This window comes from Aedes albopictus, chromosome 3 (genome assembly GCF_035046485.1).
Source record: "Aedes albopictus strain Foshan chromosome 3, AalbF5, whole genome shotgun sequence".
Taxonomy (NCBI): Eukaryota; Metazoa; Arthropoda; class Insecta; order Diptera; family Culicidae; genus Aedes; species Aedes albopictus.
The window spans coordinates 39733483-39759422 of NC_085138.1; the positions used below are offsets into that span (position 1 = coordinate 39733483).

Consider the following 25940-nt stretch of genomic DNA (forward strand, 5'->3'; position numbering starts at 1 on the left):
CATCTCTGATTACTCCAGGAAGAATATCTGATGGATCTTTTCGAGAGACCCATGAAGAAACTCTTACAGAGATCCCCGAAAGAATTCCTTAAAAAAATACCAGGAAAAATCCATGATTGGAATTTTAGAGGAATCATTGATTGGAGTTCTTTGGAGGACCTTTTGCACGTATCTCTGAAAAACTCCTGGACTTATTCCTAAAGAAACTACTGTTCGAATTCTTGAACTTCAGAAAGAATTCCTGTAGAAACTCCTATACCAATCTCTGAAGGACTTCTTATATGTCCTATAGGAATTTCTGGCGGAATCCCTGATGGATCTCCTGGAGGCATCTCTGAATCCTCCTGAAAGAAGTTCTGAAGAAACTTGTGGAGTAATCGTTGAAGGAACTCTTGTCGGAATAGCTGAGAGTTCTTTTGAGAGAATCCCTGATGAAAATCCTAGAGACATCCTTGAATCCTCTGAAGGAACTGTAGAAATCACTTAGTCCTTCTGGTGAGCTCGTTTTATTTTTTTTTTCAAAAAAAAAACAGTGTATTTGATAAAAACATTAAAAATTAAAATCTTTGTTTCAAATTTTCAAATTTCAATTTCAAATTTTCTGGCATGAATGGAAAGCAGAATATAATATCTTTCGATCACAAGAATACAGTGTTTTTGTCAGATTGATGAAAGTCGTTGTTGGCAACTTATTGGACATTTCAGCTGAATCGAAGCATTAATTCCGGAGAATGATATGTATGAAGTAAGCAACTTTGCTTTGCTAAAAATAGAACAACAATGATCATCAGCTTATTGTGTTAAAAAAAAATACTTCAAACTACTGTATTAGGTAAAGAAAATTCCAAAACCGTCATTCTCTTTAATACTTTGATAAAATCTGCCAATTTCCTTTCATGATACGGTCGCCATGTTAAGCATGTACGTTCACGGTCGTCATATGTTTTAAGGGGCTGTCCATAAACCACGTGGTCATGGGGGGGGGGGGGGGGGTTCGGCCAATGACCATTTTGTATGGACAAATTAAAAATTTTGTATGGACAAATGACCACGCGGGGGGGCAACGTTCTGTGGAATGTTTTACGATGCCCCATCCAATAGCAGAAGCCTCTTGTTCCTCTCGATTCTGTTCTCCGGTGGTCACTTGGATGGACATTAATTGGTGAGCTCGTTCCATATTGTTAAAACACTATATGGCATATATATTTGAAAACAGCTTTAAGAACTTTTCGAAGGGTAAATCACGTCCTCGACTATTTCTTAAGATTCGAAATCGCGAAGCATGGGCCACCCTAGCAAAGATCTGTCTTCTGGCGAAAAGGTCAACTTATTTCCACCTGTAGCTCTCTGTTGGGGACAGCCACCCACACGCCAATTTCGTGCGCATTTCCAGCTCCCCTCCCTTCCTCCACGTTCCCCCCTTCTTAACGTTCCCCCTTCTCCAAACCCGTTGTTGTTTTCCTGTACTTGACCGTATCCAATGGCAGTAGTGCTAGGCTAGGATGACGTCTCACCGGCCTCCGGGCTCGTATTTCGCCACACATAGTCGTCCTGATGGGTGGTCAGAACGGCGATGGCGGTGGCGATGTTGTCCGCTCTCTCTTCTCTGGATTTTCAACACCTCCACGGCGAAGCCGGGTCTATTCCGACATTGCGTGAAAGGAAGCGAAAAATATAGAAGCCATTCACAGAGGCAGAGGCCATTCGCAAGCAAACATTCCTCCTCCAGCAGAAAAGGACCGGGACTGGAAGGAAGCCGTACCTACATAATGCGCTTTCGCAAGTGGTTGTTGCGCAATATACCGCAATTGTTGGCCAGTTGGGCGGCTTGCTTCGAGCTTGGTGGTTCGAGGGGGAACCACACGTGGCTGAGCCTACTCTTTCTTTATAAAGCTACACTATACTAATTGCCGATGGAATAATCGAGAATGCGAAAACAACAACGACATGCTTGTTGTTCTACACAGTACCTACATATACAGGTGTTCTTTCGTTACCCCTCTTGTATTCTAGAAGATCAAATTGGTCTTATAGATGTTATTTTAAGCAAGTTTTTCAAACATCTTCATTTTGACGTAACGTCCTCACTGGAACAAAAACTGCTTCTTAGCTTAGTATTCTGTGACCACTTTTACAGTTATTAACAGAAGCTTCTTTTGCCAAACGTCATTTTTGAAAAACGTTTGAGCAGGAATCATTATATTAAACCTTCAATATTCTGAGATACTTTAGCCAAGGGCTGAAAGTCTCTTTAATAAAGACAAATCAATCAATCAATTCTGAGATAATCACTGACATAATACTTAAAAAATCCTTATTAATCCACCTAGCGGTGATCTAGTCTTTCTCGAGCCTTCGAAATCCCATTCCAACAAAACTCAAGTGACATGTTGAAGAATATCGCACTTTCACTCGTTTAACAAGCATCTATTTCATGGCACCAGAAATCATATCGTTTATCTGACTTTTGATGTGTGAGCCCTAAACTCTGTAAGAAAAAGCCGCAATCTTGAATTTTGAGCCGCTATTTTGGATTTAAGTCCGCCATATTAGATTTAAGATCATCATCTTGGATATTCAGGCCGATATTTTTGGACTCCGGACATATTCTCCATACTATGTATACCCATATTGCATGGTTTTAGGACATTAAACTCATTTAAACAGTCGCCATCTTGAATTTGGAGTAAAGTGACCAGACGTCCCGCGTTTCGCGGGACAGTCCCGCATTTCGACCAAATGTCCCGGGACAAATTATGTCCCGCGTTTGTGTCAAATCGTAAAAATGTCCCGCCTTTGAAAAAAAAATCAACAAGCATTCAAAATATTGTAGTAACTAGTAACTTCAAAGCCAAAATAGTCAAATCGGTTTTGTACAAAGCACAAATCACATCAAACATATTAACGGAACTTTGAACATCAGAGTTCAAAAACTGAAAGATTTTTGCGAGAAAGTACATGAAGATTCTGGGTTACAGTAAAGTTTGAACTGTTGAAAGTTTTTTTTTTATCGAGCGATAGCAGTCCCAGCATTTTTTTTATTTTTGAAGAAAAAAAAATCGAAAATTTGATTGATTTTTATGCACATTCAGGCAGCATCATTTTACAGTTCGGTGAAGAAAATAGAAAGTGATAAGAGTACAATTACCAGGGTGGCCACCGAACCGGGAAAAACGGGAAAACCGGGAAAAAGACGGGAATTCGGAACGACCGGGAAAAAAGCGGGAAAAAGTCGGGAATTTGGAATGATTACCGGGAAAATTGTTGTTAAGAGAGTAACTTGATGTGCATATTTGAATGTTTACACCGAACACGAAAATCTGCAAAATCAAAGCCAAACCAAAATACTTCTACGAAATCCCAAGGAATTCGCCTGTGCAATCACTTGGAATTTCCTTAAAACAGAACTTGGGATTCTTCAAGAAGTTTCCTCTAGAATTCCTCTAGGTTTTTGTACCGCTTGATTATCTCTTGGAATTCGATGAGATTTTTTCGAGGAAAGAGTTTCTTGCATCTGAGATTTTTTCAAAAGTTTTAGTAGATAAGAAAATCATAACCACTAAACTGGGTTTTAATCAAGACAACCTATTGCAATTTATTCAAGAGTTCCTTTTAAGATTCATCAAGATTTTCCTTCCGCAATTGTAACAGGAGTTGCTCCAATCTTCAAAATTTCCTACGGGAATTCTTCCCAGATTATTTTTTTGAAATCCCTCCAGAATTTTCTTCCTTTTCTTCCTGGAGCTTCCTCTGGGGTTTCCCTAGAATTTTCTACTGGAATTACTCCGAAAGCTTTTTTAGAAATCAATCGGAAGTTCTTTCTGGGACTCTTTACAGAGTTTCTTCTGGTATTTCTCCAGGATATCATTCTGTTACTCATCCATCTCCACAAGTTCTTTGCACGATTTCTGCAGGAGTGCCTTCTGAAACTTTGGTTTTGAAAACTTCCAAGAGGTTTTGCTGAATTTTATCTTTATTTTATATTTGCTTTTGGAATTTCTCCAGTGTTTCTTACTGTTTTCCTTCAAGAGTTCTTCTTGGGCACCCTCCAGGAGTTTGTTCAAAGAAACCTCCAGGAGTTGCTTATGAAAGTTGCTTTTGGAGTTGCTCCAGGAATTGCTTTTGGGCATCCTTCAGAAGGTCCCTCTGCAAATCACCCAGGAGTTCCTTCTGGATGATCTCCCAAAATTTCTTACAAAAACTTGACGATAGCTATTTCTGGAAATACTCCAGAATCCTGAAAATCAAACTACTGCGGGAGTTTTGTAATCGAGAACTCTTCCAAGTTCCTTGGGAAACCTTCTAGACATGTAGGAGATTTTTTTGGGAATCCTTTAGGAGTTCCAGGAGAAATCCCTAGATCGAATTCATGATCCCAGACCAAAAGTTCTATTCCCTAATTGCCAACAGACTGACTAAAATCCTAAATTCCCCAAAGGAACTTCTTCCAGAATAAATCCATTAACCCTCGAGCGATCGCGCTGTTGTGTTTTGTACAACACGTTGAAAAAATCTCGCTTTTTGTGTTCAGCATTAGCGTGGTGCTGGCGGTGATGGCCAACCGCGCTAGTTATGGACGGTTGAGGAATCTAGAGGAATCCACAAAAGATATACAAGGTGAAATCGCCAACAGAAGTTATTGAAGAAATCCAAGATAGTATTTTTGGAGTAATCGAAAGATGAAATCTCGGACAAAACTTTGTAAGAATCCCCAAATGTAAATTTTTGGGGGAATACTCAGTTGGACATCCTGGAGGAATCCCCGGAAACAACACCAATGAAGTTGCGTTAGGGCACCTACGCTAATGAATAAAATTTAAAAAAATGGTTCGATTATCCTCCAAGTCCCGGATAATCGAGTGCGACCTTTGCTGATTTTATATGCACATCTTACCTATTACAGATCTGTCATAGTTAGCTACCACTTCTACACTTGTTTTTTTTAAAGTACAAGAAAATAAGTAAAATAATGAGTGAGGGAAAGCTTAGATTATGCGAATTTGTAGCTGTATGAAAATATGTTGTAAGTAATTGTGTAGCATACGCCCTTTATGTCATCAATGGTAGTTACTTCCAATTTTTTCCATACATGCATTACATCAAAAATAATATTAAACTATAAATATCTAGTACATAGTATTCACAGGATTGCAAGTGCATTTTTACATGGTACTTATCATCCATATGATACAAAAATTGGGCGTTACCTACTAAAAAATGTGCATTTTAAAAACCGGGAAAATTTCAGAAATCGTACCGGGAAAACCGGGAAAAAGACGGGAATTTCAAAACTGATATTTAGTGGCCACCCTGAAAGCAGTTGACGATACTGTCTCAAGTTCAAACTACAGGGTAGAAAACTACTTTTATTAGTATGTAAGTGCGCACTGTGCACAGTCGAATGAAAAATCCGGAAGGAAATCGTTGCCCGAAGTTTAAATCTTTCCAAGCCCAGTATAGTAAACTTTTATCGGAAATTTATTTTGACTGTGTTATTTTTTTTCAAGTGGGTGAATATCAAAGCCTTCATTGACTGGCAGGCGGTACGCTCGTAAATTAAATTCCAATAAGTTAATCCAATGTTGACAGAGAAGCATCCGAGCTACTTAAGGCAATAGTACGGACAAAATTGGACATGCAGCAGCTAGATTGTTTAACATTTTCAGGCACTTAATAATAACCACAAAAAAATATATAGTTCACGTCATGCTTGTCAGGCAAAAATGCTGTAATAAACGATTTTTTTTTCAGTTGTGTACGAAGTTTGAAACACCTTGATTTTAATTTTGAAAGCAATTGAGAGTTGAAATATTAAAGCCATTTTCGACAGCTAGATATAATTCTCAGGTTTCTTTTGAAGACTGTAGAAAAATGTTTATGAGTTTGTTCCACTTCTGCAAAGCTCACATCGCAGAAAGATATGCTTGGTAGAAGAAATGAATACTTCGTATTCTACGAACAAAAAAAATCGCTACGTAGGTATTCGTTAACAAAAAAAAAAAAAGATCATGATTTCACCTTACTATTCATCTTTCCAAAATAATGTCCCGCGTTGGAGCTCTGATCATCTGGTCACTTTAATTTGGAGCCATCATATTGGATTTTAGACCGCCATCTTGGATATTCTGGTTGCCATTTCGAATTGCGGTCATCTTCCCCATACTATATATACCCATATTGAACGGTTTAAAGCCTAAAACTCCATTAAACAGCCACCATCTTGAACTTGGAGCCGCCTTCTTGGATATTCTGGTCGCTATTTTTGAACTTCGGACATCTTGTCCATACTAAATATACCCATATTGCATGGTTTTTGGGCCTAAAACTCTATTAAACAGACGCCATCTTGAAATTGTAGCCACCATCTTTGATGTTAGTCCACCGACTTGTTTATCTTTGTCGCCATTTTTGGACTCCGGACGTCTTCTCCATACCAAATATACCCATATTGAATGGTTTTTGAGTCTAACACTCCATTAAACATATTGAATGATTTATTAACCTAAAACAGCATTGAATGGCCGCTATCTTGAATTTTGGGACGCCATGTTAGATTTTACATCATAATCTTGGATATTCTGGCCGTTATTTTTGGACTCCGGACATGTTTTCCTTACTATCTATGGTTTTAGGGCCTAAAACTCCTTTAAACAGTCGCCATCTTGGATTTTAGACCGCCATCTTGGATATTCTGGTCGAAATTTTTGGACTTCGGACATCTTGCCCATACTAAATATACCCATATTTCATGGTTTTAGGGACTCCGGATATCTTCTTCATACCAAGTATACCAATAATATAGGTTTTTGTATAGCCTAACCCTCCAATTAAAATGCACCATTTTTAATTTGGAGCCGCCATCTTGAATTTTAGACCGCTAACTTGGATGATCTGGTCGCGATTTTTGGAAGTCGGAGATCTTCCCCATTCAAAATATACCCCAAACAGTCGGAACCCGCTCGTTGAGCCACAACCTCCACCCAACCAACGAATTCGATTCGCTAGTTGGGTGAAGTGACAGCAGCACAAGGGGCGTGCACATTGTTTTTTTTTAATCGTTTAGGTTGGAAGTAAAAAGTAAAATTTTTCTATTTCTTTTACATTTAGAGCAAAACTGATACGTTTTGGCCAATGCGAGAAATAATTATTTTCACCCATTTTTAGTCGGTCAAGTGAGAATATAGATGTTTATGAAACCACCCGAAGCAAAATGCAAGCACAAAACGCTTTCAATGATCGACAAAATAAAGATTGTCGATGTTTTACATTTGTTTCGAAGTAATTGTACATATTGTTTTTTTTAAGAAATATGAAATAGAAATTCTTTTCGATTATCAGTAAAATTTAAGAAACCAAAAACTCATTAGCTCGCTCCTCCGAGTTGCAGATTGGTTGTCATTTTCAGTTTGACATTGAATTATGACATCCAGGTACTTTTTAGTTGGCTGACAGCTCAACTAACGGAGCCCCAACTAAAAAGCCACCCAACTATTAAACCCCCAACCAGCGGGTCATGACTGTATTGCTTTGTTTAAGAGCCTAAAACTATTAATCAGCCGTTATCTTGAATATCAGGTTGCCATCTTGAACGTTGGACCAACATTGTAAAATTTATGGTCTCAGTATTGATTTCCGCACAAAACTCGTCAACCATGCTAAAGGTTACAAAAATCGCCGCAGTTTGATGTGTCCGCATGATGGGGCTTCGTTCAGTTTTATATACGGCCAGTTCTACCGGTTGCTTGTGGTCTGGATCACTGAAATGGCCATAACTCTGGAACGCCTTGGTCGATCTGGACCATTTTTAATAGCAAACAATGCGGTAAAATTCCGGTTCGATTTGAGCTATAATCCGAAAAATCGGTCAATGGGAAGTGCCCTAAAAGTGAGTGAACTTTTTTGCGCACAGACATACATACATACACACATACAGACATCATCTTAATTCGACGAACTGAGTTGATTGGTCTTCTATCGAAAATTCGTTTTGTGAGTGATCATACAGTCTTTCAGTACACTTTGGTGTACGAGAAAGGCAAAATGGTCAGAACACTGAACATTCTTTAGAAATCTCCAGAAAAAAATCCTGAAATTTCGAGAAGCTTATATAGTTTTCAGATATTTTCTTAGTGCCTAAATAAATCCCGCATTATCTGTTTGACGGAATTCGAACTGTTTTCCAATGCCAGAAATGCTTGAAACTTATGTCTTTCTGTAAAAGCCTGTTATTTTGTAATTTTGAACGACATTTTAGTGATTCTATAGAAATAAAACTAGCCTGAAAAAATCACAAAAGTTTCTGAAATTCTAATTGTAAGATTTTGCCAAGACTTCCACTGTTTTGCAAAAAAAAAAAAAAGGGGAACTTCCTTAATAAGTACATTTTTATTTGTACAAAACTGTAAACCCATTACATTGCATCGTTGCAGCCACATCCAGCTCTTACCCTATTTGCACGGATAGTCATTAGCCATCAACCGTAGCCAGCTCTCTGGGTCCCGGGAAGCGCGTGACCAACCGTCCACAAGGCCCTGTGCAAACACTGCACCATTTGGGAGGTGGTGTGAGAAAAGTGTGTTGCATCTTCGGAAATCCATAGGTACAGTGAGCGCCTACAGCCCCGGCATGAGTCGGGCTGGCTCGTGCAGCGTCGAGCGCTCTAAACATTCTCGTACTCACCACAGTATCGGTATCTAGCTGTGTGTATACTCAGTAGATATAAACCGTAGGTAAAGAACTGCGTATAAATAAGAGACAGTTACGAGTTGATACATAGCGTAACTTGTTGAATCAACAAACAAAAACGGCAACAATGAGGTGCATCGTGTTACACAAACAAAGAATGCAATGGAAGGAACAGTATAGATCGATACATCTGAAACTCTTATATTGAAAATTTGGGAATTTGGGATCGATTTGCCTGACATTTCGGAAAAGATCAAGTTATATGAATTCTGATTTGAGGGAAATAACGGCCATCAGATGATAAATGAAATTGTCGAAGGTCTATTTCTTTAAAACAATTCATTAAGTGTCAGTGTAGTTTTAAAAATTAGACCTCGAAGTTGTATAAAATGAATGGGCTGGGGATCGATCCCAGAACCTTCTACCTACAAATCAGAAGCGATAGCAATTATACTACCAAGCACATCTAATGATTGAGCATTTTGTTCGAAACATCAATAAGTTTCGAATAATGTGACCAACTCTGTATGAATAGGCTGTAAACACCGCGGCCCGGTGAGAAATGAGTAATTGCATTTGGATAATATTTGCAATTTCAAGTGCACCGATTCAACGTGGTGTTGGTGCCACGCGATGACCGCTTCCACCACCGATATCTGTGGTCTGTTTATCTTCCACACTATTGCTGCCGACAGTGCAGCGGACATTTGATGTTCACCACCGCCGCATTGCTATTTTTGTACCGCACTCTGGCCACTTTGCCTTCGGTGGCAAAACTAGAGTACTTTGTGGCTCAAGCTGGAGTGACAGAAATGCATTCACCCGAGTCGATTGACGTCATACCAGTGCAGTGTCAGTGGCAGGGCCGATAAGATTCCGATCAGCTCCCGGTGTCGGTCCACAATCAAGACGAACCATCTCGAGTTGCACTATTTCTAGTGCAAGTGCTGCATTTAATCGGAATCTAAACATCTTTCCTTCACTATACCCCTCGCACGCTGCCTGGCGTGGCGCTCGCCGTTTGAAAAATAAATAAAATCAGAATTTGTTGTCGCTGAAGCAGTGGTTCCCAAACAGTTTTAGCGTTCCTTTGAAAATTTCTACAATTTTCCCCGATTAACATGATAGATTTCGAGAACATTTCCAAAACTTCAAGAACTAAGGGATTACCGGAAACTACAGTAAGAATTCAAAATCATTTATAACTTTACGTCGTACTCCTTAAACAAATATTCAAGTTCTGCTTCGTGACAACAACTATTTTCTACCATAAAACTTTCTAAAGAATGCTCTGATGGAATTCTGTAGAAAACGCAGGCAAATTGTTTGGAACAAATATCGCTGTTTCTAATATGTAAACTTCATATGGATTTCTGAAAATTTCTTCGAGGATCTTTAGAATTTCTAAAATTACTAGCAATGTTATAACGGAAGGCTTCGACTGACAAATGGTCGCAAGACATTTGACCGAATTTATAGAATGACCTTATGTTCAAAAAGTGGAAAGAATTACCTAAAAATACATTAACTTGTTCTTCCGGCCATTTGTCATTCGCAACAGTCAGTCGGAAATTTATCCGGAGATGATTTTGAGCGAAACCCCGAGCAGAATTTCAGACGCAAGACGCAACCCTTGCACGTATTTACGTGTGAAAATATATTGTTTTACTAAAAATTTCAGTAAACTTCAATGGGAACCACCAGTAGAAGTTCGGATGAAGTTTCAGAAAAAGCAACTTCTCGAAAAAAAAACCTTAGCGATACTTATGGTGTAATGTCTAGAGTGTTAGTAGAATTTGTTGAAAGTTGACAACATTAAAAACTGATTCCGTGTAAAAATATCAGAGGAATCCAAAATGAAAATTTTACAGATTTATTATCTGGACTCTAGGTCACTTTTGATAATTCACAGTGAAGAAATTGAGAGACTGTTCCTACTAGTCAGCAAGGTGCTTCGATTCTCATCCTATGCAAAACAGAAGAACTGAGACGCTGCTTGTATTGTTTCTTATTTGTGTATTTTTGAAAGAATTTGATGAATCGGTGCCGAATGCATGAATGGTCAATTGACAAAGAATGCTCTTTGTTAAAACAGCGGAGACACTAATGAAATGACATAATGCTAGCAGAAAAGAAAGATGTAATTCAAGAATTAGAATGATTGTTATTAATAATAATGATAAACATTGCCGACAACAGAAAATTATTGTTAAAGGGCCTAAACAAGTGCATGTTTATAGACCTTTAAACAAAAGAATGCCTTTCGTTTCGACCAAATTGAGATATTCAAAATTTGAGCTTCATTGTTTCTTAGAAGAGAAGCTATGCTATAATTCATTTTGATATCTCTTGGTATAATTTGAGCACCTTTTAGGAATTCGTTCTTGCAGAAATGCAAGAAGGGCTTTGTATAGTCATTCATTCAAGAATACAGCAAGTATCTTTGGATTATCCAAAAATAATAATTTCTGGTAGATTTCTAATGGAGGCAGATTTTTAAGAACGTTAGAGTTGCTAATGAATTTCGTGCATATGGCTTCCTAAAATACCTAGGGGTCCCATAGAGAAATTTTTGATGATATTTATAGAGAAACTCTAACATAAAATACTAACAAAACGACCTTATATTGTATTTAGCCTTCCAAAGACATTTTTGAGGAATACTTTGAGAAGAGCTGTTGAATTTGTCCCTTTTTTCACAGTTTCTCTTGTGAATGCCCACATGATATTCTTATGAAATTTTGTCATTACATTCTGTCGGAATTTCATCTATTTAGGAAGCAATGTCAACCCTATGTAAATTCTTCCAATGCCACTTTCTTGAACAGGCAACCCCTGAAATTTAGGAAGAAATCCCGACAGGAATCCTAAAGAAATTATCCCGGAAAGATTCTCTCGAGAGAAAACCCTGAATAAATCGTGGAAGAAATGCTCAATGGCGAAAGAGGATTCACTGGAACAATTACTGAAGGAATCCAGATTCTTCGATGAGTCCCCAAATAAATTTCCTGAAAAAAAAAATCCGTAGTAATCTAGGGAGCAATCAATGATGGAATCCCGGAAAAATCCAAAATCAATTCCGGAGGGAGTCCTTTGAAATATATCTGAGAGAATCCTAAAAGAAACCTGAGCAAAATCAATGAAGGAATTCTGGGAGGAATTTTTGAAGGAATTCCGGAAAAAAGCCCGAAAGAAATCTCTGAAGCAATTGCGCCAGAAATCTTAAGAAAATATTGAAATTATCTCTGAATGAATCTCAGAAGTATTCTCTTTGAATTTTCTGAAGGATTCCCTTGATGAATCCCTGAAGGAACCCCAGGAGTAATTCCTGAAAAAATCTCAGGAAGAATCCCCGAAGGCCCTGAAAAAAATGCAGAAGGAGTCTCTGAAGAAATGCCTGAAGAAATCCTCAATGGAATCCTTTGAAATAATTATTTAATTTAATCTTGGGAGGACTCCCGAAGAAATACCGGGATAAATTCCTTAAGAAAATCCGGGAAGAATCAATGAAGGAATCACCGAAGATATTTCCGAAAGAATCCCTGGAAGGATTTATGAGGAATCTCCAATGAAAGCCCTAAAAGGAATCTCGATAGAAATCAGTGAAGGAATCTCAGCAGCAATCCCGGGGGAAATCTTGCAAGGGCCGGAAAGAATCCATGAAACAGTCTCTGACTGAATCTCAGGAGTAATCGCTAAAGGAGACCTCAGCAAAATCAAGGAAGAATTCCGGAAGGAATTTCTAAAGTCTGCCAAGGAGAAACATCTAAAGGAATCCTGGGAACCCAGAAACAATTCTTGATACAATCTCGGAAATAATCTATTAAAGAATCTCGGAATTAAACCCTAGAGGAATCGTTGAAGGATCCTCGAAGCAATCCTTGATGGAATCCGGAAAATATCCGTGAACTAATCCGCAAGAATTTCCTGCAGGATTCTTTAACGGAATCCCAGCAGGGATTTTGGGAGAAATTCCTAACTGCTATTGAAACACGACTGTATGGTTGACTCTTTTGGTTAACGGCTACGCAGTCTTGAGATTCAAAACACGAGTTGTTTTGTTTACCTGACGTTTCGACACGGGGATAGTGTTTTCCTCAGGGGGAAACTGTAATTGGAAGTTGTTTTTTTTTAACAATTTTGTCTTAAGGTGAATATAATATATAATATATTATATAATATGATGGATTATGCTGAAAAGTTGATCGATTGTTCACCACCAGCGTGTGACCAATCGATCAACTTTTCAGCGTGGTGAGACATTTGGTTCTTCAGATTTGTGCTCTTGAAAATTCGAAGGGTGGCTTCGTTATATATTCACCTTAACATAAATTTGCTTTGTTACTAACATAATTAATACTATCGTTTTTTGTCAATGGTTTTGTCTAACTGTAACTGTCCCTTTTTGTGTCGTTTTTGCTACATGCTGTAAAGTGGGTGTGTGGTTTATCAATTAATTATGTCTTTTAAAATTATAACATTAAAGTATCTTACATTTCGGAATCCCTTTTAGTTCAACTGAAAATTTTCCCTCTTTAGCATACCCCCTTATTCGGACCATTCTTTTTGGAAGCTGTGATGCCCTATCGGAATAATCTAATTTTTGTGTAAACTATCTTAGTTTCTAGATTTATTGTGTTTGTCAATGTTCCTTCTACTGTGTAGAATCCCTGCGTATGTCGTACTTAACCTGTCTATGTTTGTTCTTTTATTGCCTGTGTATGTACTGTATTAGCAATGTGACACATTTCGAAGAATGGAAGTGTGGATTGTTTGTGACTTCGCCGCCGTTTGGCCGGAATTGTAGAAATACTTTCTGAAGGAGTCTTTGACAGAATCCATGAGTTATTCTTGAAGGAATCTTAGGAGAAATCCCTACAGAAACCCCGGAAAAGAATCCGTGTTGCATTTGGGAATTCGCTGAAAGAATCGCGGAAAAAATGCCGGAAGACATATATGGAATAATATGATGAAAAATCAATAAATAAATCCCGAAGAGGGGGAAGTCTTGAAATCTCTGAAGGAATCTAGGGAAGATTCCCTGTTGGAAACTCTGAAGCAATCCCAGAAGGAATCCCTGAGAGAACCCCATGAGACATTAAAAAAATCCCGTGAGAAATCCCCAAAAGTATCATTTATTGACTATCTGAAGGAATTAATCCCAGTAGTAATTCGTAAAGGAATCCCCGAAAGAAATCTTTGAATCCCACACCCAAAACCCACAAGGAATCACAGGAGAAATCGTTCAAGAAATCCTGGGAGAAATTCCTGATGGAATGCCGGAAAAGACTGAATCCTGGGAGGATCTTTCGTAAAGGAATCTCGGAAGCAATCAATGAAATAAACTCAGTAGGAATTCCTAACAGATTTCCAGAAAAAAATCCTGCAGGAATCCTTCTCAGAATACCTGAAGCAATTCCAGGAGAAATTCCTAAAGGAAACCCAGGACGGATCATTGGAGGAATCGGGAAAAATGCCGAAAAAAATCATGAAAGAAGTCTAAGCTAAATCGAAGAATAAATCCCGAGATAAAGCTCTTAATAAATCCTGCGAGAAATCATTGTAGAAATCCTTAATGGAAACCCAGAAGACTTAGGGTTCTCAGGAAGAATCGTGTATTTTATACTGTTCCGACGTTTCGGCCTTTTTTTTGTGGCCCCTGAATAAGATTGTATTGTCTACTGTCTATCATCATGAATAAGTTCTCCTGATGATGGCCATAAGAGGAGAGATGGAGTTTTCACGCCTGCTGTTTGCTAGATTAACAATTTAGGGAAATCTTCTTTAGCTACACATCACTCAACACTGCAGTGTACAGCTTATTATTGAAAGAGTAAACATTGGCAGTTACAGCGCCAACTTGTCTCTGAATGGTAAAACTATAAAGAATAGCCTGTGACAAAAAAATTCTGATGGTCATATTGGCAGCTAGAATGTCAAAAAGTTTCTCTAATTTTTTTGATAATAATTCGGCCAAACGGCATTCGACCAAATGTCATTCGATCAAAAGGTCACCGGGATTTGGCCTGCCTCACTGCAATTTAATGTTTTTTGGGCACTTCCACAGCGTTCTTTGCCTGCCATGAATTTGTGTATTGTAAGGCTTATGCCCAGGGAAGTCGATAAAGTTCCGACCGGAACGGGAATCGAACCCGCCGTCTCCGGATTGGCGATCCTAAGCCTTATCCAGACGTATCCAGAAGTAAATTGAAGCTAAGCACAGTTTGGCCAAATTGCCAGACTTCAAAGTCGAAGTCTGATAATTTCGCCATGACAAACACTTTTCCACACCATCTCTGATCGATTCAGGGCGATGACCTATTCAGGGTAATGGATTTCGTTCGGGGTAGTGACCTATTCGGGCTAATAGAATTCAGAGTAAGGGCATTCAAGGTATGTATTAGCGTTTGGAGTAATGAGGTTGAATCAAGTCATGTATGTTCACATCATGACCTTAAATTCACAAATCAATAACACACCTTGTACTTAAATAGAAGTCCGTTAGTTTACCGTTTGGGAGCCACTGCTCGAATGGCACTTCCTTCCCTTTCAACAGCCACGCGGTGTGAAGTAAATAAACATCATCACTTCACTCGTCTCCTCCCGCCCGCCATTACAGCAACCCTCTGCACTGCAACTTGTTTTGCGGTGAGCGAGAGAGCTCTCCCCTGCCCCAATGTGGTGCAGTTATGTACCTAGTCTATCTAGTACATGAACTAACCCCACACAATTGCCGCCCGGCTTCACGGACGCCGCCGTCAGTTGGCGGGCCGACTGCCACGTGCATCGCGAAAAGCCGTCGTCGTGTAGAGCGCATTCTACAGTTTTCCCGTCCCCTTTTGCCATTGGTCCTCCGCATCCCCGCCCCCACTTGTACCGGTTCACTGTAGATATGTACAACAATAATGCATACCCGCGCACAGTCAACAATCCCACAGGGGCTAATGGAGCAAATTGTCAAGTGCATCCCCGATCCGGGGGATAGGGCTAGGGAAATGGAGACCGATGCCGCCCAGCCTGCGGGGGTAAATATAATCGCGCATTTGATTTGCGCCGTACGGTCTTGGACGATCGTCTCCCTCGTCGCCATGGGACCGGGAATGGCAATCCCACAGGAATATGAAGTGTGTGCTGGCTGTTATGGCAGCAGGGCGGCAGTTCGCGTTCGATAGGGTGGTTGATGATATTATGCAATGTTGCAGTTGGAGTGCACGCGTCATTTGCAAGCTCATCCGGATAATGGTGGGGTTGGAGCTAGATGATTATTGCTGAAAGGTGCATTCAAGGGTGCATGAATCAGGAGAATGTGCGGGGAGTAAAGCTTTTTCACACTTTTCTAGAGGAAAATCGCGAACCGATGGGATGCGTATAGCCTTTTCCTGGAGACTTGCGGATTAGGGTCTATTCTAAAAATGTGTTGCAATCCTTGTTATTCCTTATGAGAATTTTAACTATACCTTGCTCGAATTCCGTAAACCCCGTGGTTTGGTTGAGTTAGATGAGGGTTTCTTACCAAGTGAGCTAAGCTTGAAGCTGGGTGAGCTTGAAAAATTACCAAAGCATACAGCTTATTCTTCTAAGCGTTACGTCCCAACTGGGTTAAAGCCTGCTCTACACTTTAGTGTTCCATATCCACATGAACACTTTGTCTATGGAGCCTATGCTAATAATTACCTTAATAAAAATCCAAAAATGACATACCTGAAAAGAAATTGGAGAAGAAATATAATAAATTAATCTGTTTACCAAACATGGTCTAATTTAGGATTATTCAAATCACAAATTAGTCTGTCTCGTCACCGGTGACTGCAGGTCTTGCCCCGACATGTCGCGACAACGCAACGCCAAGATCTCCCACAAAACCGCAATCATTTCAAGCTCCAGCAGAGAAGCTGCGCCCTGCGACCGCCGTTATTGTTCCGTAACCGGTCAACCGCACGTCTCGCTGTGTACTTAGTTACCATATTATCGTCATCATCATCATCATCATCATCATCATCATCATCATCATCATCATCATCATCATCATCATCAACTTGTTTGACATTATCGTTAGGATTGTTGTTCAGATTATATGCAGGCAAAACCAGTAACATCAACCGTCCCATCTCCCCTTCATTTCCATTTAAAGCCACCGCCGGCCGACCGTGTTGGATGCCACGTTTTTCGCATTGTTCGCATTCACATACAAGAAACCACCACATGCGTCTAGTGGTTGAATTGGATCCATCCCCACCCTCCCTGGACGGCGACAACGGCGCAGCATTTGATTCGAATGGAAGTGACATGTGTGGAGGAGTAGCCATCTACGTACACGTAACGTAACCATCACCTCTCCCCATGTAGCTTGATAGAGGTACATAGGGCTTCTCTTGATTAGCCGGCACGTGGTGCCCCACCGGGGTGCGCGCCTTGTTTCCCCACGCTGCAGCTGACATCGGGGTTTTGCATGTTAACTGGTCGTTGTGGCAGGCGACACCACCACCGGTTGCGACTTGTGAAGCGATGATTCTAATCGGTTCACTCATGTGTGCCATTATTGCATTGTGACGCACGTATCGAACAGTAGGTAGGTAGTCGAACACCATGCGTCTCCACTAGCGTGGGTCATCGGAACTGTTTTCTCAGATCAAAGCTTTTTTGGTTCCGTTTCGGGTCCTGAGTGTCTGTGCAAAATTTGAGCACGATCGGTTGTGTCTACACTTTGCGCATTGCAATTGAAATTTGTATGGGATTTTGTTTGAGAAAACCTACTTTTTTGCATTTTTATCATAAGTTGAAAAAGTTTGTCTGAAACTTTTTAACCGATACAGTAAAATGATAGCCTAGGATGTTCTGAAAAACTTTGTCGAAGACCGCAAAACGATCCGATGCTTGTGAAAATAGTTATAACCAACGAACCGCATGCATGTGTTTATGTTTTAACATGTAAAGGAATAACAATAGCAACAAAATCATGCTGTTTCACCAAGCAATGCCAACGCTATAACTTTTTTCATAAGCATCAGATCACTTCGCGGTCTTCGACAAAGTTTTTCAGGACACCCTAGGCTATGTTTTCACTTTATCGGTTACATGGTTTTAGAAAAATTCGAGCTTGTTATGAGAGAAATGCAAAAAAAGTGTGTTTTCCCATGTAAAGCTCCATACAAACTTCAAACGCGATGCGCAAAACGTAGACATAACCAATCCTGCCCAAATTTTACACACTTATTTGGGTCCCGAAATGGGATCAAAAAAGCTTTGATCTGATGGGATACCATTGAATTTTTCATTTTTCCATATAAACGATGACCCACTCTAGTCTCCACCAGTTATTTATCTGTTCATACTGGAACCTCCAGCAGCCAACGAGATGTTGGATTCTTAAAAAATGCGGCATCGCACCCTGGTGGCAGCAGCACGCTTATATAGTGCCCGGATCGTGTCAAAAGATGAACCTAATGCACAAGGATTAATGAAGAACCCATTTAGGCACGATTCATATATGACGTCCATCATTTTTCTTGAATTTTAGGCCCCCCCTCTGTCACGCTTTTTCGTATACTTAATACATGGAGTGTCACACTTTCTCAGACCCCCTCATCTCCCTTAAACGATGGACGTCATTTTCGAATGACCCCTTAGGTAAAAGAATGTTTAGGACAATTTTTAGTTGGAGTTTCAGAAAGTCTATGGATTTCCAAGAACTCCCTTGAGTACAGGACATTGGATGGACAAGCATAGTGATCATTTGAAGCGCTATGAGCCATCTCTCTCTTATCCGCCACCTGCAACTTTGTTCGGTCAAACAGTGAGTTCAATGACTGTTCAGGGTCTTGAAGAACTTCCTTGGAACATCGAAGCTACAAACGTAACTAGTGGACTCTAATTTATTACAAATAAGGTTTGTACTCAAATATGCTCATGCAAATTCTTCAAAATCTTCGTGAAAATCTCCTGAAACCTCCTAAACCGGGTCCGTCACGCTTTGTAACAATAAAAACTTACGCGCCCCACCGTAGCATCGTCATGATGGATATTGTATCTATCATACGAGCTACAGAACTGTGATGATATTTGCATTCTGGTACACAACAATTTCCTACAAACTCTACTGAAGCCCTCTGCCAACACCTCCTGATAAACAAGAAAATCATTGAAACGCTTTGAAATCTCTCGAAAAACATCCCTTAGACCCCTGTAGAAGCTATCCTGAAGCCCTCAGAAACTCCCTAAAACCTCTCGAAACCCCATGAAACCCCTTGAAACCTCTTATAACCTTCAGACCCTCGCAGATTTTCTATGAATTCCCCTGAAGCCTCTTGAAATCCCTTGAAATCCCCTGAAGCTCTCATGAAAGCCCCTTAAGTTCCCTGAAATCAACGGAAACCCAATTTCTTTTTGATTTCTTTCAGCAATTCCTTCAGCAAATATATTGTGAAATTTTTTTTTGGTAATGCTTTTGGAATTTACTACGTCAATTTCGTTGACAATTTCTATGGAACTAACACCGGAAATTCGTTTGTGAATTGATCGGGCTGTTTCTTTAAGATATCATTCGGCAATTTCTTTTGGAAGTCTTTGAGAAGTGCTTTTGAAAACTTTTTTGGTATTTTTATTACATTTCTTTAGCAACTCTTTTCGATACTTCTTTGAAAATTACGTCGGGATGCCTTTTAGTAACTTTTAGGAATTCTCTTTGGCATTGTTTGTGGCAACTCCTTTGGAATTGTTTCTGACAATTACCTTGCTCTTGAGGATTTCTTTTGATGATTATTCCGAGATGTCCAACGGTCATTCCATTGTAAATTCTTGGAAATGTTTCAAAGTCGCAAAACAATTTTAAATGAATCATTCAAAGCAATAACTGACGGACTTCCGGAAGGATATACCAGAGATATTAAAGAACGAAATGAATAAGAAGTTTTCAAGTACATTTCGGGAGAAGCTATCGAAAAACAAATGCCAAAATAATTGCCAAATAAATTATAGAAGGAATCACTATCAAAACTCCCAAATAAATTACTGAGAAAATAAAAAAAAAAACTTTGAGTGACCAGACAAATTTTGAAAGAAATCACCAAAAAAATCGAAAAGAAATGTCGTAGGTGTTTTCAAAAATAAAAACCTAAATCAATTTCGCAAATAATCACCGAAGAAATTTCCAAGAGTTGCCGAACCAAACATTCGAAGAAATTACCGAAGTAGATTTCAAAAAAAAAAAATCCAAAAAAAACTTCCCTAAAAATAATACAATACTGTCCATATGCGCATATTTGACGTAAGCGATACTGTAGTTTTATTCACACATTTACATTTGTGACATTATGAATAATACAAAGTTCAAGACGTGTTTTCCACGTTGACATCTAACTAACGGTTGAATCTTATACTCGATTTAATAAAACTGTTCAGACCTACGCACAACCATGAGATATTAGCTTTTGTATGCTGAAATGCTGACATTGGCAATGGTGGTTACGTCGACTATGCGAACATGGGCAGAATAGGAATTTTTGGATCGATTCCAATAGAAGTTGCTGAAAGTATTTCCAAAGGAATTATCGAAGAAATTCCGCCAAAGACATTACCAGATAAATTCATAGCGAAATTACCTAACCAGTTTTCGAAGGAAATGTCGAAAGAATTGTCCAATAAACTCCCGTAGGAATTGACGAAGAAGTTTCTTCTAGAAGAGTGTGCGAGAAATTCTCAAAGTATTTACCAAAATATTATTTAAAGGAATTTTCAAAGCATATCAGTGAGAAATTTCAGAAGGAGTTCCCAAGTCAATTGCCGTTGAAATTCTAGAAGAAAGTTTTGAAGAAGTTTACAAAGCAATTGCCGAAGCATTTCCTACAATAATTGAATAAAGGAGTTTCCAAACTCAAATACGTTGTACACGACTGAGACTGAACTGTAAGCTCATTACAACACTAGCGGAGTGTGGCCTAGGTTTAAAATACACAGAAATATGAACTTTGAAAAACAACACTAGCGCCACATAGTGGATGAATTTCGGACTGAAAAAAGCTTTCATTCTTCTGAACAATTTTTCCGAAACAGTATTCTTCTAAGTGATCTAGAACATGAGATATACAAGCTAACTTGTAACTGATACAACAATAGAGCCACGTAGTGAGCGAAGTTCATACTAAATGGTTTTCTAGATGAAAGCTTTCGTTTTTCTATGCAAGTTTTCCAGAAGACATCATCTTTCTAAGTGGTGTACTGCCCTTATTCGCACAACAGTCCCATGTGAATAGGAAACCCTGCAAACATGGGACTGTTATGCAAATAGGGGCAGTATAGAACGTGAGTAATACGATTCTATGACATTTCCCGGAAAATAATTTTCCGGAAAGACATTTTCCGGAAAACTTTCCCCGGAATGACCCATTTTCCGGAATGTCCCATTTCCCGGAAACCCATTTTCCGTAATGGAACATTTCCCGGAAAACTGTTATCGCCATTCCCACACTCGTTAAATTTCAACCTTTTTATGAAATGTACAATAATTGACTTATTTTGGTTGGTATTCGTTGAAGAATTTAAGAAACGCTTTCAGCGTTATTTCCAAATCTTCGACAAAACATTAAGAAATATTAGCAGTTATAATGCCAACAGTTTTATCACTAAATCTTGAATGAACAGCTATTGTTTAATGAAGGAAATTTTATTGCGAACAGTGAAACACAACTGCGATAACCAGATTTGAATAAGTTTACCCATCCGGATCCCCGTGACAGATTCCACGGAGCCTAATTGGGGACACTTCTAGTTTTCAACCTAAACATGCCGTGCGACATATCAATCTTGAATTTTGAGTTTTGAATGACTGAATCAAAAAACGATAGACTAAATAGACTAAATAAATAAAATATAAAAAATAAATAAATTGGGTTCCACGGGGGTGTCATCGGGGACATTTCTGGTTTGCAACACAAACATGCCGTTCGACGTAATCTTCATTCTCTCGAAGGGCAGAAAAAGTTGACTGAAGGTATCAACTGATATGGCCGCTCCGGAAGACCTGGAACAGGTTGGACGGGGGCTTCTCAAACACAATTACACACGAAATAATCACTGTTAGCCATTTGGCAAAAAAGACACCTCCCCCACCCCCTGACTCCAGTAGAATCCGGAATATCTCCGGAATGGTTCCGGATATTACATGGCCCATTGAGTGAAATGAACTTGCACCAATCGATTGAGGGAAATCGGATGAAAATTGACGAAATGCAAGCATTTTGAAAATTAGTTGTCGGGGGTTGGATACGTGAAGGTTAACTGGGAGCTTCCTTTGTGAATGATAATTTTGCATGTGTATATCGTGTGGCAGACAAAAAAGATACTCTACGCCCAAGGAAGTTGAGAAAACTTCCTTTACGAAAAGTACATGGACCGATCGGGAATCGAACCCGTCACCCTCAACGTGGTCATGCAGAATACCCACGTCTTTATACAGCTGGGCCTATATGGGCCTGTATCTCTTAGATTGTATGAGTTTAATTCAAAGGATGCATAACCGGTAATACATTGCTGTTAGCCACATACATCGTTATTGTTTATCTACTCCCCACCTTTTCAAGGACTTCATCAGACCAAAAGAAATCTTCTCTAAAACGTTTTACAAGCTGCAGGCGCCCTCAAACGGTCACCGTTTGACATTTCCCAGCAATTACTAAATAAGTCATCCAAATGGAAAATCTCCATCGCTCCTCACGCTCTCTGAACGCGCAGCGGCAGCAGCAGCAGCATCGCAAACTGCAATTACCCATTATTAAACAACAATGTGCCAACCAAGCAAAACAATTACCCGTCCACTACTTTGGCTAACAACCTGTAGCGTAGCCGGCCAGATCCCGAAGTTTCACGCTATTTATCCAGTCGGCGGCGGCGGCGGCGTGCATCTTCCGGTTTTATATAACCCCCCACATGCCGCCACCAGACAATCATCATCATCAGACCCATCAGAGTGTGTGTGTGCTAATGTCAGAGCGTCAGTTTTTCCGGCTTTATCCCGTCGCGTCCGTGTCGCGCAATGGAGCACGCGGCAAGCGCCTATTGAAACAATCTTTCCTGCTCCCCTTCCAAATCTCAGCCCACAGCACCTCCCCCCCACCGTTTGAATCAATTTATTGTTGTGCAAGCCCGGGACCAGCAGCGCAGTCGTAGGGAATAAAAATTGTATAGTTGCATAACTAAGATCCCAACTTGCTCCCGGCTGCAGGGCAACAGCTGGATTGACGTAGGTGCCCCCTACTCTTCTCGCTGATGGGTGTTTGTGGCTGGAGTTTTACTCTAAGTCAGTGATGAGTGGTTGAAGTTATTCACCAAGCGTCTCCATTAGCCTGGTACACGGTTTATATGGGAAAATACAAAAAATGGGAAAACTTAAGCTCCTGTATACTTTTTGAGTTCCACTTTGGTCCCATATCAACTGTGCAAAATTTCAGATCGATCGGAAAAACTATATTTTAGCGCCCGCCATTCTTAGTTTTTCATACGATTTATTATGGGGAAATTTTACTCTTGCAAAGAAAAATCGCTAGGAGCCACCCCTAGATCCTTAAAAATAAGTCGAAGAATGATTTCTGTAGAAAACTTCACTAGGAATCAGACCTCCGAAGACAGCAAACCGATGCGACGTTCGTGGAAAAAGTTATTAGGCTCCACCCGATCGATAAAATAACGAGATTTTATTATTTATTGTTATTCCTTATATGTTAAACAGCGTTTGCATGCCATTCGGTTTTCAGTCAATATCTTTTTCCACATGCCTTAGATCGCTTTGCGGTCTTCGAAGGGTTGGTTCCTCGTAAAATTTCCAACAGAAATCATTCATCGATTTATTTTTAGGGGTTAAGGGGCAACTTGTGGCGATTTTTCTTTGAAAAAGTTATTTTCCCCATACTAAATCGTATGAAAACTTAAAATGGCTGGCGCTAAAATATAGTTTCTTCGATCGATCTGAAATTTTGCACAGTTAATATGGAGCCAAAATGGAACTCAAAAAGTGTACAGGAGTAAAATGTCTTTCTGTGTCCCACTCTAGTCTCCATCTATGAAAGGTTTTAAGCATTTCCATTTATGACTCAATATTTATTAATTTTAATAAGAAGTTACTTCTTACACACAACAGAAGCTGTAGAATGAAGATCAATAAAATGAAATTCAACCAAAACAATGTCGTCTGACACGATGACATTTTTTTTTAATTTTTTTTTCTTAGCCAATTCTTATAACGAATGTTAATATGTATATTTTTTCCTTGTTTGTTTGTTAAATCGAATATGACACATATACGACAGGAAAAAAGGAGTTGCTCAGACGCTATAGTGGTCAAAAGCATTCATTTGACATTTTTGTTTCGTACAGTAGTTTGATCACTTGTGTTGCGAATGTCGGAGGCAAAGGCTGCTGAATGTCGATAAAAATGTGTCAAAGACTGTGATCACTAAAAACACTGCTTCCAATTAATCTACCAGAACTAATAAAAGTAAAAATAAAATCAATGCACCTAATGTTGATAGAGCGTTTTTGTTTTTTCCCCAATTTACACGTATAATGAAGTTTATGTTCGTGTTACACGTTCTTTAATGCGCTGAAGTTACATCGCATAAGATATAGTAAAAGTGCTTCATGCGTACAAAAGTGGGGGTGCTATACGTGCATTAGCGGAACAATAATAAAACTATATGCCTTGAAGCGATTTCTTATGCGATGAACGATGTGCAATATTGCGACGTAATATAGCATGTTATGTGACTAAAAAAATCGAAAAAAAAAACAATTCTTGTCACTTCAGTGTCGAGCTAAGACCTTGAGCTTATAGTGCCAATTTAACAGTTATCACCAAACACTACTTATGAAACAAGCTAATTAATTATCACGACATTCCAACTCATCTCAGTGTTTGTTGAAATGCACATGGTTTACCTGGGCTGTGCATGTTTTGCAGGCTACCTGGAGTCACAAACGACCATGCGTGATTTCCCGCACACACTCTCTGGCTAGCGTCGACCATTGCATTGTTGATGATCAGGCCCACAATACAAAATTTATGACTGTAACTGTAAGTTAACATCAAGTTCCAGTCGCAACTACCATCGAATCCAATCATGACTGTAACTTGCTTTGTAAACAAAATGTTGGCTCTTCACTTTCTTGTAGCTTTTTAGCACTGCAGGCACGGTCCAACAGCACCTCTTTCATTGTTATCAGATATCAAATCGCATTATGTCAACAGAAACGATTCTAGCTTATGTGAGATTGTATGCAAACTTTGAAGAGTTTATTTTTGCATTTATGCGATTTCATCCGTATACCAATGCGAGTTTAACTAACATAATAAGGAAAGTACTAAGTGAAGTCGTATTATCACCGCAGTACGCAGTATTGCGATTTTATTTGACACCTCGCGAGTTCGATCGCACGCGTTTGCGAATAATAAAGTTTATTGCAATGAAACAATAGAATATCGTTTGTTACGATGTAGTCATACCCGATATAAGTTGATTTGTATTCTTTTTCATTAAAAATACACTACACCGTCTTCAACCCGTTTCCGTTTGACGAAAAGTTTCCACCGACTAGAGCGGGAATTGAACCCACACTCCGAGGCTTGCGAAATGACCAGACGATTGGCGCCCAAATAGTACGGTTCAAAAACCAGCAACATATGCGATGAAAATTGTCCCTCCTCCGTACATATATGCGATAGTAACTTAAAATAGTACTTTATACGATGTACTGCGAGCACCATTATGCGATTGGTTGTTGTCTGGGTCGTCAGTAAACCGCTTTTTTTGTCGTAAGGAAGTATTTCTGAATAATAATAATACTTAATTTCGCAATGCAATAATTATAGTCGTCCTCGAATAAGGGAACCAATTGATGGTACAGTCACGGAACGTTGACTGCGGACATTGAAATTATTGTGCATTCTTTATTGTTATTAAAGCGATTTTTGACGCGAGGCTAGGCTAGTAGAGTTACAATCACTTGCTATTTTGCCAGTTTAGAAGCGAGCCATCAAGGATCGTTGTATGGACGACTTTTGCCTTGTGGGTTTGTCTGAAAGTTTTCCGAATAAAGTAGAAGCCGCACACGCATACCGAAGTCGTGGGGGAACTGTGATGGCGACTTTTCACGAGGTGAATGCAAATTACACATACCTCGTTGAGTGTCACTTTCATAGCTCTGTCACTACTTTGGCATGCGTGCACACTCGGTATTCGGCACACTGCTAGACAAAACCACAAGGCACA

General features: G+C 39.4%; 1 protein-coding gene and 1 long non-coding RNA gene across 4 annotated transcripts in view; both read right to left on the reverse strand.

The window, feature by feature from the left end:
* Window positions 1-17146, reverse strand: part of LOC134289653 (uncharacterized) — a 34171-nt gene extending 17025 nt beyond the window's left edge. Inside the window, exons 1-2 of the long non-coding RNA XR_009998597.1 lie at window positions 13007-17146; window positions 14-12829 (exon numbers count right to left, since the gene is read on the reverse strand). This is a non-coding gene — a long non-coding RNA (uncharacterized LOC134289653). The remainder of the gene's footprint in view (window positions 1-13; window positions 12830-13006) is intronic.
* Window positions 1-25940, reverse strand: part of LOC109429483 (uncharacterized) — a 79479-nt gene that overhangs the window by 45311 nt on the left and 8228 nt on the right. The window lies entirely within an intron of this gene.